The following is a 15,575-nucleotide window of genomic DNA, read 5'->3' on the forward strand; positions in this document are numbered from 1 at the left end:
TGGTGCTATATACTGCAATGCTTGCACCTGTGGTGCGGAATGCTCTGTCGCACTTTGGAGCTGAAACTCCTGATCCCAGGAGACATTAGTGCTGAGAAGGTGACCCTTCAACTACCCGCAGCTGGCCCTGATTACTTCGGCTCTATATAGTGCCAGGCTTGCACCTGTGGTGCGGGCCTCACCCGGGCCGTGTCCAGGCGAAACTTGGGCCAAGAATGGGCCCGTCAGAGCCTGGAGAAGGCTGTGCTGGGCAACCCCTCCAACGTTTGTACTTTAAAAAACAAATAATGGGCAAACGCAAGTCTACCAATCAGCAATGGTCTCCTCTGTTCGAAAGTGCCTCGTAAGTGTAGTCGATCATCTTGTTTAATACATTAGCATTGGGGGCTTGAATGAGGAAATTCTGTGTGCTGAGGAAAAACTGGGCATTACGGTGGAGAACTGCATGGAAAACATAGCACCTAGGGCTAACATCAGAGACTTAAATGAAATAACTTTAATAGGGGGTGAGGGGGAACCTGCCTCATTTTACAGATCCCCAAGAGAGATCACTCCCACGAAGACCCCGCTTCCCTCCTTGTGCCCTTCCTTCAGAAAGGACTTTTCTAATTAAGCCCAAGAAAGATCTGGGAGCCAAGCCCATAACCGCAAAAAGAAAACCCAATACGACAATGGATAAAATGAGGTGGTAGCTCCTGTTAAATCCCACGTTATCTTGGAACAGGAGTAGTCTCAACATTTTGATTCTGTAGTCCTCCATGTTGTGAAAGGACTGGACCCTCTGTTTAACAATTTATTGGATAATATTATGAAATTGATCAAAATTATGGTGGATGGCTTTCTCACTAAATTGAAATCGTTAGAAACAACTATTTCCAACCTGTCTCACTCAGTTCTGTTAGCCTTCAGAGGTCACAGGGCTTGTCAGGTCCTAGGACAGGTCCACAGCCCAGACAAATTGCTAGGCAGAGTAGACTTAGCCCTTCCCAGCATACTGTACCAGGGCCTGTAGCCTGTAGCAGATTGCAGTTACCCCCTGAATTCACGCCACTGGTGGCCATTTTGCATGATGTTCACCTTTGAGATCTGGTGTGGTAGAAACCACCCCAGAGCTCATCCAGAAAGTCATCCACTGGTGTAATACCCAAGGTGAGGTTGGAAAAAGTCTATCCACACATATAATCATGGTGAGAAGAATAAGTTGGGTAGGCCAAAGGAAGAAGGTGGGAGAGGGGGACTACACTGTCATTATTTTAACAACCCAGACATGGTAGGGCTGTTTATACATCAGATGGGCTGGGTCAACACCAGAAACACAGGCATCAGTGCTACTCCTAGGTTTCTTTTATCCACCAGAGGGAAGATTAGCTACTGGGAGGAGAAGTATGCCTATTGATAAGGACGGCACACAGACTTGGCTGAAGAGAAGAGAGCAGGTATCTGCCATTGAAGTGTCTAACAGATTCCTCCCTTTGAGCACATTAGATAATATTGACTGACTGGTTCCTGCCCAGACAAGTACTTTCCATCATCAGAAAAGAAGTAGACATGGTAGTGCTAACTATTCTGAGTCTGCTGCAGTCCAATCAGTAAGTGGAATATGTCACTTTTAAAACCCAGCAGCCAAGCCAGGTCCCCATTTAAAGGTGATGACCTGGAATATAGCAGGGATGGCAAACAAAAGAGACAACAAAAGTTAGTTAAGTGTATTATTAGAGCAGCACATACTGATTTTGCAAGAAACTTGGTAGAGGGATAAAAAATTTCCTAGCTGAATATGCTTGTTATGTTTCTGCTGCTTTGCCCTTGGGATCGGGTAGGGCAAAGGTTCCCTTGATTTCCCTAAACTTTAAGTGTAAATCTAACCAGGTCAAAACAGTGTCTAGTTATCTGTTGGCTCTGCAGGTACAGATTAAACATGCAGTAAACTTGTTAATGTTAAACTTTTATAATTCACATGTACACTGTAATCCCGGGGAACTTCTTTGGATCCTAAAATATTTTCTAGATTCATATGGTGACAGATACAATTTACCTTATGCCATTCTGATAGCTGGAGATTTCAACATCCTTTTTTGTCATTCTAGACATCATACATCCAGCAAGACTCCCTGGAGGATTTTAATCATGATCTTTTTGAAAATACAACCCAGGGATGTTTGTTGGATGATATTAGCTGACTTAAACTTGGATTGCTTACAGGCTTCCAGAAAAGACACCGAAGTTTCTACCTTCATAGGATGAGGTGACAACGCCATCATTGATTATATATGTCTTTCAGCACTTTTTATTCAACAAGTGCTATATTATGAGGCTAGGATCAGCCCAGCAACCACAATGCCTTGTTTTTGATCTTGGTATGGAGTCTGAGTAAAGAGGTCCATTTTGAAGTTGGCCACAAGAATAGCGACTTAGCATATCAATGACTAAGCGAGCAGTTTAAAAAGGAGCAAGGTCCGAGTAGATTCCTTCATAGATGATCTATATACCAATTTTGGCAAGGATATTGGCCTTTGTTTATAGGGAAGCACAGACTTGGACCTCCTTTTGTGTGCATATGATTGGATTTGTGAGCATGTTGCTTTGAATTTAGGGAAGGTTGATGGAAAGTCCAAGTAGGGGGGAGCGAGGTGGTTTGACTAAAACTGCAGGAAGGCACATTTTGATCTCTTTCTAGCTCTGTAAAGAAGCCCTAGAGATAGGGTAGAGGTCAATCCATGTGAAAAAAGAAATATGAGCATGGCCTCCTAAAATGGAAAAAAGAAATTTGAGAGGAAGCATGGGCCCAACTACTTCAATCCAAAGTCTTAAGGAATAGTTCATGCTTTTAGGAAATGTTTAATCGTCCTTTTTTTAATGAGGTGAATAATAGCGTCTTAGAGCGTGTAATAACACCAGATACTTGGGTGTCCCATTCAATGTAATATATAGTGGGGTTTCAGGGCTCCCAGACAATAGACAGGATAAGCCTTGGGAAAATTATGATCTGGTTTTTAAGGAAGAAGAACTTGCCAATGCAATAGCAGTTATTTCTAAAGACAAGGTCCCTGGTCCTGATGCGGTTCTGGCATACTTATTTAAGACTGACCCAGTTTTGTGGGAAGAAATCTCACTCATGAGCTGAAAGCTATTTGTAAATGGTTCATTCCATCTACATGGTCGAAATCCATAATTATTCCTGCCTTTAAGAAGGGAGTAAGAGCGAATCCTAGATTTTTAGGCCCATATCCCTTATCGATTCCTTGGTTAAAGTCATGGGAAGAGAGCTGCTCTCAAGGTTAACTTCCTGGCTAGATGAAAAAGAAGTCATCTCAAATTTACAATATGGGTTTGGACCAGGGAAGGGCACTATTAATCAATACCTTAACCTGCACTTGATTATAGAGAAGGACACAGTGATCAAGGGAGGCATGTTACATTTTGCATTTATGGACCTGATAGATTTGATAGAGAAAATAGGCCAAAACTCTGGCCTCTTCTTATGGAATTGGGTGTGGACCGTTATATACCTAATTTCTTGTATGATTTACACTCCGATCTATCGGCCACAGTGAGGTATAATTCGAGTGTGAGTCTTACGGTGCCTATTGCTGTAAATAGCGGGGTCAGACATGACTGTATTCTAGCCCCACTCCTTTTTATATTATACATTAACAAGCTGAGTTCCACTTTATGTTCAGCTAGCAAAGACAATCCCCTTATGGGCTCACATTTAATTCCCGCAATTTTAAAAGTGTATGATGCTGTGCTGCTAGTCAGAACAGGTGTGGGGCTGCACTGTCTCCTCCATAGCTTTGTGGATTTTATGAATCCTCTCAATTTAAGTACTTACTGTACAAAATCCACATTATTCTCTTTGATGAAAGTGGCTTTTGGACAACAATATGGAGGGTCAAGAGAAATGCTAAGACCAGAGCCGCAACAGCAGGGTTTCAATTTTGCTAGTAGATTGGGTGTAAAACCTGTCCTGGCCCTTCTGAAAGTGTATCACTCAAATAGGATTTCCCCAAGTAGCTGTGAGTGTGATAATGGGGCAACAAGACAATAAGGTAGCCTAGAACAGTTTTTTAAAAGATTGTTAGCAGTTTCTCTGTCCAAAGCCTCTTTTATTGTTCATGATGAATTGGGCACTGGCTATATCTCCGATCTTCTGTCCTTGGGTCAAGTGGCAAGACGGCTCAGGATTTGGATTAATCCCAAATTAATATTAAATCAAATAGTTATCAAGGACTGTCTATCTTTGGAGAAAAAGTCAACAGCATCCAGTGGCTTAACTACATTAGAACGACCATGGACAAGCTGAATCACTCCGATCTGTACAGCTCCCAGGAATCTATTACTAGGAATGAGCTGACCTGGGTCTAGAAACACTTTTTTATCTCTGGCCAAGGCTGAAAGAGAAGCCAGGGAGTTATGCAAACCCTCAGTTCATGCCTATGTTTTATTAAAGTCTGGTCCTACAATTGAATCGTATCTAGATGCAATGGCTATCTCACTAGGTTTAGACTGACCCTTTTGCATTGGCTATTAGCTGAGCCACAGAGATGGAACATGGTAGCAAATCTGGATCCTTGTAGTTTGGATAATTTTTCACCCAAGACACTATTCACTTTGTCAAGTTTTGTGACAATTATCGTTCCTTCAGGCAAGTATATATTCTCCCATTGTTAATACTGATGGGCTTTGCTCATGGTAGACCTGCTACCTACAGATGAAGTCTAATGTCAAAGTAGGTTTTAATGCGGCAAGCTATTTAACGGGGCCTTTGAGATTAAGAAAGAGATTTTCAGCACAGACAGAAGAACTATAGTCACAACAGCACCCTATCTTAAATGGAGCAGAAGTTATATTTTATAGAATTGTATAGGCTGGTTTTATTCATTAATTGTATGTTATGCTTTTAATATTTGTGAAATTTTTATATTTTATTGTATGTTGTATTTTGTTATGAACATCTTGTCTTTTATGATTTTAATTAACCAAATAAAGAAAACTTGATGATGATGGTGTCCACATGTAATGGATGGCCAGGTCAGGTGCAAACCAAGCTCCCATTTCCTCTTGTTTGAAGGAAGTATTCGCCTTGAAAAAATAAAACATTCTTTGTCATAGATATCTCGAAAAGATCTACTATGAATTTTGTAGGGACCTGTGTGGGTAGGGGTCTCTTGTCGAGTACCTACCGATTACCTCAAGTGCTGGCCTCTGAGGAAAGTTGTTTCTCATTATGGTCTCTGCGGTCAACCGTACTGAGTTTCCCGACCTAACGCATGATTATGCTCTCTTTAGATAAAGACAGATTGGACTGTTTATTTTGACTTTCATATTGAAAAAGCTCTAGGCATGCCAGCCAAATAAACAAAACACGTGCCAGCTGAATTTCTCACATCAGGCTCAAATTTTGATAATCACAATAAATGCACTGAAACACTTAAAGAATATTTGGACACTTATTCCTGAAATCAACTGCTAGTTTCAGGCACAGCCTGTCTTTCTCAAATGATCTTGTGGATTGCTTGGTGGAAATTAGGGGCGTATCCACCTAATAGGCTGTCCAACTTTGGGTCACTTAAAAAGGGTCCTGTCTCATTTACGTAAAATACCCTGAGCCTCGCCCCTAGCACAATAAACTGTAGCTCCAAACGTAGAAATCTTAAATGCTGCTTCGACCCAAGGTTATCCGGCGATGATGCTCCCTCTTCTCAGAAGAGTTTCTCAAGAATGTTTCATTAGTCCAAAGGTAAGTGGTGCCCCTGCCCAATCCATTTTTTGCATCTGAACCATGCACCATCGTGGTCGGCCATATTTTTGCCCTTAGCTCATTGTCGCATGACTAGATGCCTTTGGTTGGCGCTTTGATCTTTAAGGTGCTAGTTTTCCCTGAAAACATTTAAAATTCGAAACTCCGGTTCTACTGATTGGACTTTTGTTGTTTCAGTGTCAAATAACTTACTAAATATGACTCTATTTTTCTAAATTGGTTTGGGATTTTTCTTGTCTTGTGTTTTTACTTTATTACTGTTTGTGTTTTACAAATACTTTACACATTGCTTCTAAGGTATACCTGACTGCTTTTGTGCTAATATATCCAGGGTTAAGCACAGGGGTATACCTGACAACTTTTGTGCTAATATATCCAGGGTTAAGCAGAGGTTAACTTTTGTGGTTCACCCTGCCAGGGATTGTGGCTAGTGCTTGACCAGGCCTCACACCCTAGTCAACCAACAACCCAATTTCAAACACATGGTCATCTTGGGAAATCAGGTACACCTTTCCTTGTGGTTCATGGCAGTCTTTTGCGTGCAGTTGTGCTACAATATTGCTGGAGCCAGGACCTCACTACATGGTGATTCTGAATTGCCTTGCAAGGACTCATTGGTTTTCAAAAGATTGTTTTAAATGGGCAATTGAAGTACTCAGAGTGTATTGAAGTCAAGTTGTTTCTGAATTCTGTAAGAAATTGCGCTGTTGTGTGACTGGGGTGTGAGACCTGGTCAAGCAGCAACCACAACCCATATCAAGGTAAGCCATAAGCAAACTCAAAATGAACCTGTCGTGAACCCACTGGTAGCTTGGTACAGAGTGGTCAGTGTGAGAAGGTGGCCTGATATATGCTGTCTACTAGTTCTAGTGGGCACCTTGTACCAGTCCAAACAACCCCCTATGGTGAATGGTTAAAGACAACCTTTATTGAAAGCTATCCTAGTGGTAGCTATGGAGAGCAGCCTTCAGGCTAAGTCTTGAAGGAATGTAAAGCAGCTTGTTTTACCAGTCTATAATCCCTTGAATGATCAAATGAAAGGACAACCACACCAGGTATATATTAAAAATATGTGTATTTAAGATAGAACACACCCCTCTAGTCTCTTTATGAGAGTGTAGTTCGAAGTACTTAGTTTACAAGTTAGCAATCAACAGTAATAGCACAAATACACGTTTGGGCCCTAGTGGCGTACCAAACCATATACCAAAAAAATGGTATAAGAACCATGACTGAACTAGACACAAGGCCTAGAGCATGTAGAATCACTGGAACCCCAAGGAACCACCCAAGGTAGTGAAACGGGACACACGGCAACTGTATGCAGTGTGTAAACACAACCACGGGGTCCCGTTAGCTTCTATGGGCAATGTCACGGTAGGAATTTTAAAGATTAGGGATACTTAGAATCGAGTCAGGACCAAACCCTTTTGGACTTAAGAAGTTCTAGGGCTAGCACCCACGGGAGCACTGGAGTACTTTAGTTACCTCACCCAGGGAAGCCGGGTTCATAGGTGTCTTTTGGTGTCGGGTCGCGTCGTCGATTTCAATGGAAGCCTGCAAAGAACTGCTGCTGCCGTGAAGAGGAGAAGTGTCCGAAGAGATCCAAGCCTGGATCTAGGATGGAAGGAACCTGAAAGCAGAGGGGACAGAGTCTGGGTCACTAGCCAGTGACCAAGGGCAGGATGGACCAATGCCCACAGATGTCGGGTGGTCAGGTGAGTTGATGGGTGTCTTGACTCTTCAGCCACGAAGTCCAGGAGGCGTCGACGAAGTCCACGAGCGAGATTCAAGCTGTCCTACGAAGTCTGTCGTGTGCTGCGGTATCGGCAACCAGAATGGACCCAACAAGCCTTGGTAACGGCAAGTCACAGGAATTCAGAGAAAGGACTGCGGTGCAGACCAGCAAGGTCTGAGGGACTCACCCTGCAAGGGTAAGTCAGGGCACGTCTGGAGCAACCAGAAAAGCCCAAGTAGAAGAGGAGTTGCCTTCATGGGGACCTACTAGCCAACGGACTAGTGATCGCAAAGGAGCCTCAAGCAGTCGCCCTTGAAACTGGCCCACGGGTCACTCGTGGAGTGGAGGCCAGCAATCTTCGGTGCAGGAGGTGCTCAAGGCTGGGGCTACTTGGAGCACAAAGCACAACTATGAGGAGGACCAGGAAGATAGTGTTGCTGCAAAAATTCATGGTGTCCAGGGATCGAGGTTCCACGTCACCCATGATAGCCACGGGCCTCAGCTTTGCTGTGGTCTCAGGGTAGCCTCGGGGAAGTCTGGAACACCACCTCTGGTGATGCAAAGACTTTGGGGTCCGGTGGGAGCTTCAGCGATGCAGACCGGTCAGTTGCTTCTTTGGTGCCTGCCAAGCAGGGGAGTCACTCCTTGACCCCAAGGGAGATTTCTTCAGTCTTCTAGTCAGGATAGAATGTCGAAGGTCCAGGATATATGTTGCAGAGTTTCGTCCAGGGTAATCTAAAGCCACAAGGACTGGATTCCCATACTTATACTAAGTTTGGGGGTTGGACATACTCTAGGGACCCACTTATGGGAGGGTTTGGAAAGAGGGGTGGTTACACCCATTTCCTTTGTCCAGTTTCGCACCAGAGCAGGGGCAGGTAGCCCCTGCAAGCGGTTTGAATTGGACTATGCACAGGGACACCAAGTGTGCCCCCAGTGCAGGACTTCAAAGCACCAGTGAGTGCTCCCGCCCAGCCCCAATACACATCTGCCTGTCTGGGGAGGTGGTTACACCTCCCTTCGACAGGAAACCTACTGTCCAGGCCTCCCCTGCCGGAGTTTCGGTCAGCAGCAGGAGGCCAGACCCGTGTCTGTGGCAGAGGCATCCATTTTGTGATGCCAGGGCTCAAGAAAGTCCTACCGGGTTAGACCAGTGTGAACATGTCTCTCCCTCTAGAAGGGTGGAATGCTACCCCCGCTGCCAGAAGGGGGTAGCATTCCAAAGGGTTTGACACCAAACACAACATGTTTTGATGCAGCTATTCCAAAGTTAGCATTTACGGCGAGGTTATAATGCACTTAGGAGTATATGGTATGGCTGTTTCTCAGAACAGCCATAAGGAAGTATTTCTGAAAGCTGCAGAGGGGCTCAGCTCATGCTTGGGCACCCTCTCACACAAAACCAAGCACTCTGCCTTCAGGATTGTCAAGGCCTGCCATAGGAGTGGCTTATAGGTTTATATGTGTCTGTATATATAAGTGGATATAGGTAGCCTATACCACTGTAAGGGGTGCAAGCACATCCATACCCAGACTGCAGTAGCAGACCTGTGGTGCCATTTTGGAGTGCTTCCCAGGGGTGGCATAATACATGCTTCATCCCCTGGTAGGCCTCTGAGATACCTATGCCCTAGGTACATAGTATACCATATACTAGGGGCTTATAAGGCACTCCAGCATCCAATTAGAGATGTACCTAATGTACATGCAAACCATTTTAGAGAGGAAGCAGCTAGGCTGTGGGCCTGATTAGCAGGGCCACAGCCAGACTAAGGTCGAAAAACAGTGAAACACCAGCAAAAAGTGGGGGTACCCATGTGAAGCAGATCCTACTCTTCTACACAACACCACCCCCCCCCCCCCAACGCAGGGACATTAAACTAACCTCGACCAGTTGAGTCTTCATGTTCTAAGTGGAAATACCTAGAGAGTCCATATGCATTGGCATGGTTACTCCCAGGTCTATGTTCCACTGTAAAGTCCATCCCCTGTAGGGAAATGGACCACCTAAGCAGTTTGGGGTGTTCACCCTTCATTTGTTTTAGCCATAAGAGGGGCTTATGGTCTGTCTGAACAAGGAAGTGAGTACCAAACAAGTATGGCCTCAACTTCTTCAGAGCCCAAACCACAGCAAACGCCTCCCTCTCAATGGCTGACCAACGTTTCTTTCTAGGGGTCAGCCTTCTGCTTATGAAAGCTACTGGCTGATCCTGACCTTCATCATTCAATTGTGACAGTACAGCCCCTACCCCCAATTCAGATGCATCTGTTTGGACAATGAACTTCTTGGAGTGGTCAGGACTCTGCAGAATGGGAGCAGTGCACATGGCCTGCTTCAGGTCATCAAATGCCTTTTGACAGCTAGCTGTCCACTGAACCTTTTTGGGCATCTTTTTAGAAGTTAAGTCATTCAAGGGTGTCACTATTGATCCATACCCTTTGACAAATCTCCTATAGTACCCAATCAGGCCTAAGTTGGCTCTCACCTGAGTCTGGGTAGTTGGAGCAATCCATTCCATTATGGTTTGGATTTTGCTCTGCAATGGTTGAACCTGGCCTCCCCCTACAAGGTCGCCCAGGTACACAACCTGACTCTGCCCTATCTGGCACTTAGTAGCCTTGATAGTGAGGCCTGCCCTTTGCAGGGCCTCCAAAACATTCCTCAGGTGGACCAGGTGATCCTCCCAGGTGGAGCTAAAGACAGCAATATCATCTAGATATGCTGCACTAAAGTCTTCCAGGCCTGTAAAGACTTGATTCACCAACCTTGGGAAAGTGGCAGGTGCTTTCTTCAAACCAAAGGGCATTACCACATATTGATAGTGCCCACTAGGGGTAGAAAATGCTGTCTTTGACTTTGCATCATCAGCTGGTCTGATCTGCCAGTAGCCAGCTGTCAGGTCAAATGTGCCTAGAAATTTGGCTGAGGCCAAAGTATCTATCAGCTCATCTGCCCTGGGGATGGGATGGGCAGCAGTCCTAGTGACTGCATTGAGACCCCTGTAGTCTACACACAACCTCATCTCTCTTTTTCCACCACTGGTGTGAGGTTTTGGTACCAGGACTACTGGGCTAGCCCAATGGCCAACTGAGGGTTCAATCACACCCAGATCCAAAATCTTTGGGACTTCTGTCCTTATACAGTCCCTGGCATGGTCAGGTTGCCTGTAGATCTTATTCTTCACAGGTAGACTGTCTCCAGTGTCCACTTCATGAGTGCACCAGGTGATCTGACTTGGAGTCAGAGAAAACATATGTCTAAACTGGCTGAGAAGGTTTCTGCAGTCATTTTGCTGCTGGGCAGTGAGGCTGCCTGCCAAGGCTACACCATCAACTGACCCATCATCAAGGTTCTGAGAAAGTAGGTCAGGGAGTGGGTCACTCTGTTCCTCCTGTCCTTCATCAGTAGCCATGAGCAAGCCCATGTCTGCCCTGTCAACATATGGTTTAAGTCTGTTGACATGAAGTACCCTGTGGAAACTTCTAGGGGTTCCAAGGTCTACCAAGTAGGTAACCTCCCCTTTTTGTTCAACTATGGTATGGGGGCCACTCCATTTGTCCTGGAGGGCTGCTGGGGCCACAGGCTCCAACACCCACACATTCTGTCCTGGCTGGTAAACAGTCAGTGCAGCCTTTTGGTCATGCCAGGCTTTTTGCAGTTCCTGGCTAGCCTCAAGATATTTGTTTGCCTTTTTCATGTACTCAGCCATCCTGGAGAGGAGACCAAGTACATAGTCCACTATGTCTTGCTTTGAGGGCTTGAGAGGTAACTCCCATCCTTCCTTCACCAAACACAATGGACCCTTGACAGGGTGTCCAAACAAAAGTTCAAATGGGCTGTAGCCAACCCCCTTTTGAGGCACCTCCCTGTATGCAAATAAAAGGCAGGGCAAGAGCAGGTCCCATTTTCGCCAAAGCTTCTCTGGGAGTCCTTTGATCATGCCCTTTAAGGTTTTGTTGAATCTCTCAACTAAACCATTGCATTGTGGGTGATAGGGTGTGGTGAACTTGTAGTTCACTCCACACTCCTTCCACTTAGCAGTCAAGTAACTAGACATGAAGTTTGCACCCCTGTCACATACATTAGGAAAGCCTACTCTTGAGAACACACTCAAGAGAGTTCTTGCCACTACAGGTGATGTAGTGGTCCTTAGGGGAATTGCTTCTGGGTACCAGGTGGCATGATCCACCACCACCAGTATAAATCTGTGCCCAGATGCTGTCTGAGGATCCATGGGACCAACAATGTCAATCCCAACTCTCTCAAAGGGAACCCCCACCACAGGTAGTGGTATCAGGGGGGCCTTTGTAGTGCCACCTGCTTTGCCACTGGCTTGGCAGGTTACACAGGAGCGACAAAACTCCTTTGTGTCTTCAGATATGTGGGGCCAGTGAAAGTGAGGAAAAATTCTGTCCCAAGTCTTGTTCTGGCCCAGGTGTCCTGCTAAGGGAATATCATGGGCTAGTGTCAATAGGCAACACCTACACTTCAGAGGTATAACCAACCTCCTGGATGCACCAGGCTTGGGGTCTCTACTCTCTGAGTATAGGAGTCCATCATCCCAATAAACTTTATGGGTGCCACTAGCATTCCCAGCAGGCTCACCAGCAGCTTGCTTTCTGAGGGGTTCAAGAGAGGGGCAGCTTTTCTGCTCCTGGCTCAGATCAGACCTGGAAGAGCCCCCTGTCCCCAAGAACTCAACCTGGTCAGGTTCAAGCTCCTCTGGGACAGTTCCTTCTTCAGGCTCAAGATCATCTCCCTGAGGAGACTGATCAGCATTCTGGGTCAGATGGGAAGACTCTGCCTTAACCCTACTGCCCCTCCTCTTGTGAGGCACCTGGTCCATTATTCCAGAATCCAGGGCCTGTCCAGTTTTAAACATTTTGGCCTGTGACCTAGTCACAGCAAAGACATGTGCAGGGATCCCTAACATTTCTGCATGTGTCCTGAGCTCCACTTCAGCCCAAGCTGAAGTCTCTAGATCATTGCCAAGCAAGCACTGTACTGGTAGGTCTGCACTTACCACAACCTTCTTTAGGCCAGTTACCCCTCCCCAGGAGAAGTTAACAACTGCCAGAGAATGGTCTGTTCTGACATTGCTAGCATTGGGCACTTGGTACATTTCCACAAGTATAATCTGCCCAGGATCCGCAAGATCTTTTGTCACCATTGTGACACTGCTCCTGTGTCCCTGAATGCCCAAGCTTCTACTCCATTTATCAATTTATCCACATATCCATGCACCCATCACTGACAAGCACAGCCTGAGTTGGTACTCTGACTAGGCCAGAGTCCATCTCAGAACACAGGGTCAACCCTACTGCACCCTTATTATGTGTATTCCCACCACCAAGTGTAACTGCACTAGGGGGAGCAGGTGCCTTAGGGGCATTGGTGGTGGCTGGAGTATTTTCTTTGGCCTTATTGCAGTCACTGGTCCAGTGAGGTTTCTGCCTACAGACTTTGCACCAAGGTTTCTTTTGGCCTTTACCCTTACTTGACTGTGACTCCCCATTGGAAGAAGATTTTTGGGGCCCTTGAGAAGACTTCTGGTCTTTGCCCTTTTGCCCACCCTTGTCAGAGTTCTTAGAATCCTGCTTCTTTGGGTCACCACCTTGGTTCTGTACCTTCTGCCTCACCCTGGTTCTGACCCATTTGTCTGCCTTCTTTCCCAATTCTTGGGGAGAGGTCAGATCAGAGTCTACCAGGTACTGGTGCAACAGCTGATTTTGACATTTATTAAGAATCTGCTCCCTCATTATCAGATTGTACAATCCTTTGAAGTCACACACTTTGCTGCCCAATAACCAACCTTTCAGAGCCTTAGCAGCACATTTAACCCAGTCTTGATTTTGTGCTTTTTGGGTGTCTCTGCACTTTAAACTGTATTGTTCAGTGGTTAGGCCAAACCCATCTATTAGTGCACTTTTCAAGACCTGGTAATCACCAGCATCCTCTTCTCTTACAGTGAGGAGCTTATCTCTACCGTTGTCTGCAAAGGAGAGCCATATGATTGCTGCCCACTGACCTTGAAGGACCTTCTGTACTTTACAGGCCCTCTCCAAGGCAGTTATCCATTTGTGGATGTCATCCCCACTCTGGTAGGGAGGGACAATCTTACTTAGGTTTCTATGTTCATAAGACCTCTCCCTATCTCTAGGGAAATTGCTGCCACCAAGGGACTCTAGTCCCCCCTTTTTACTAGCTCTGTAGAGCTCTAGGGCTTCCCTATCTAAGGCCATCTTCTGCTTTCTGAGGTTGAACTTATCTTGCTCATACTTCAGCAGTCTCTCTCTCCTCTCCTGGGAGGTTTCCCTCCCTCTGTGAGAAGAGACAGAGGTCCCTATAGAGGAGTTAGACTGGACAGATCCCCTTGACAGAGATCTATCCCTTCTAGCCATAAGTTCAGGTGTACCTGGAGGAATAAAGGCAGGAGCATTGTTGTCATCCTCCTCATCCTCATCCAGGAGAGCTGTGTTCACCAGATTCCGATCATTGTCATCAGTCTGGTCAGCACTAGAGGTAGGGTCAGGGGAATTTCTACCCCTAGGCCCACCCTCACCTGCTGCCCCACCCACACTGTCTACCCCATCAGGCCCACTAGGCCCTGTGATATCATCCTGCTTAAGTATCTTTATGAGATGCTGGATGGATGGACTTTTGCCTGTCTTCAGCTTCCTAATGGAACATAAGGGCCTAAGCTGAGCAAAGGAGAGATCCTCATATTTATAGGGAAGGAGCTCACTGGTTCCTGGTAGGGACCCACTGGTTCCTGGCTGGTTAGACATTACTAATGTGGTGTTGTGTATTGCACTGGTGAGCAGTCTAAATATCGAAAATTTATTTTCGACCTACAATAATATCGAGTCTAGAATATCGAAGGGACAGAATATCGATGTCAAGAATATCGATGGACAGAATATCGACCCTAAGGTAAGTAATATCGATTTTTTTTATATCGATGTTAGTAATATCGAAGTTAGTAATATCGATATTAAATATATCAATGTTACTAATATCTATGTCACTAATATCGATATGTATAATATTGCTATGTATTTTATTATGTATTTAATATGTATGTGTTAATAATTTTTTGTTAAGTGTTCAACTGGTTTTAAAATATATGTATACAATTTTTATATGTTAATAATGTTTTTTTTAAGTTAATTTTGTGTTTTAGTACCGTATCGGGTTGTGGGTTTATAGGGGAATAGAGTGGGAAGTAATTTAATTATATGAATTTAATTATACATTTTTGGGAATTATAAATTAATTTTAAATAATTTTTACGTTTAAATTCTGTAGCGGGTTATGGGTTTATAGGGGAATAGGGTGGGAAGTAACTTAATTGTAATGAAGTAATATTTTTATTTATTTATTGGTATTGATAATTATATTTTTGTTAATTAAGTATTAATTGGTAATTCATTTCTATTAATTGGTAATTAGTTTTTATTAATTGATTAATTGATAATTATGTTAACTGTATTATTTTATTATTTGAGTGTTTCGTGCATTTATAGGGGAATAGTGTTGGAAGTAATTGAAATCTAATTAAGTAATTATTAAATTTGTTGCTGGGTATTGATAATTAATTAATTGGAGATTAATTATTAATTGGTAAATATTTTAAATTATAATATTTTGGTTATGAAAATTGGGTTATTGTTGATTAATAATCAATTGGTAATTAGATATGTTTAAATATCATTTATTGATATTTATAATTACTATATTAATAAGTAATTATTAATTGGTAATTAATGTATAATAATTATTATTTTTGGTATAAAAAATATGCAATTGTTTAATATTTTTTCATTGGTAATTAACGTTTGATAATTATTTTTTGGTATAAAAAATGTCATTGTTTAATATTTTTTAATTGGTAATTAATATTCATTAATTATTATTTATTGGTATTTATTAATAATTTATTGCTAATTAATTATTTATTGGTAGTTATGTTTTTAATAAATATCTATTGGTATTTGTAAGTAATTTTGAGTTATTCAATATTTACATTATTAATTATTTTAAAGAATTATTGTATTTATAAGTATGTTATTTTT

The sequence above is a fragment of the Triturus cristatus genome, chromosome 6 (genome assembly GCF_964204655.1).
Source record: "Triturus cristatus chromosome 6, aTriCri1.1, whole genome shotgun sequence".
Classification (NCBI taxonomy): Eukaryota; Metazoa; Chordata; class Amphibia; order Caudata; family Salamandridae; genus Triturus; species Triturus cristatus.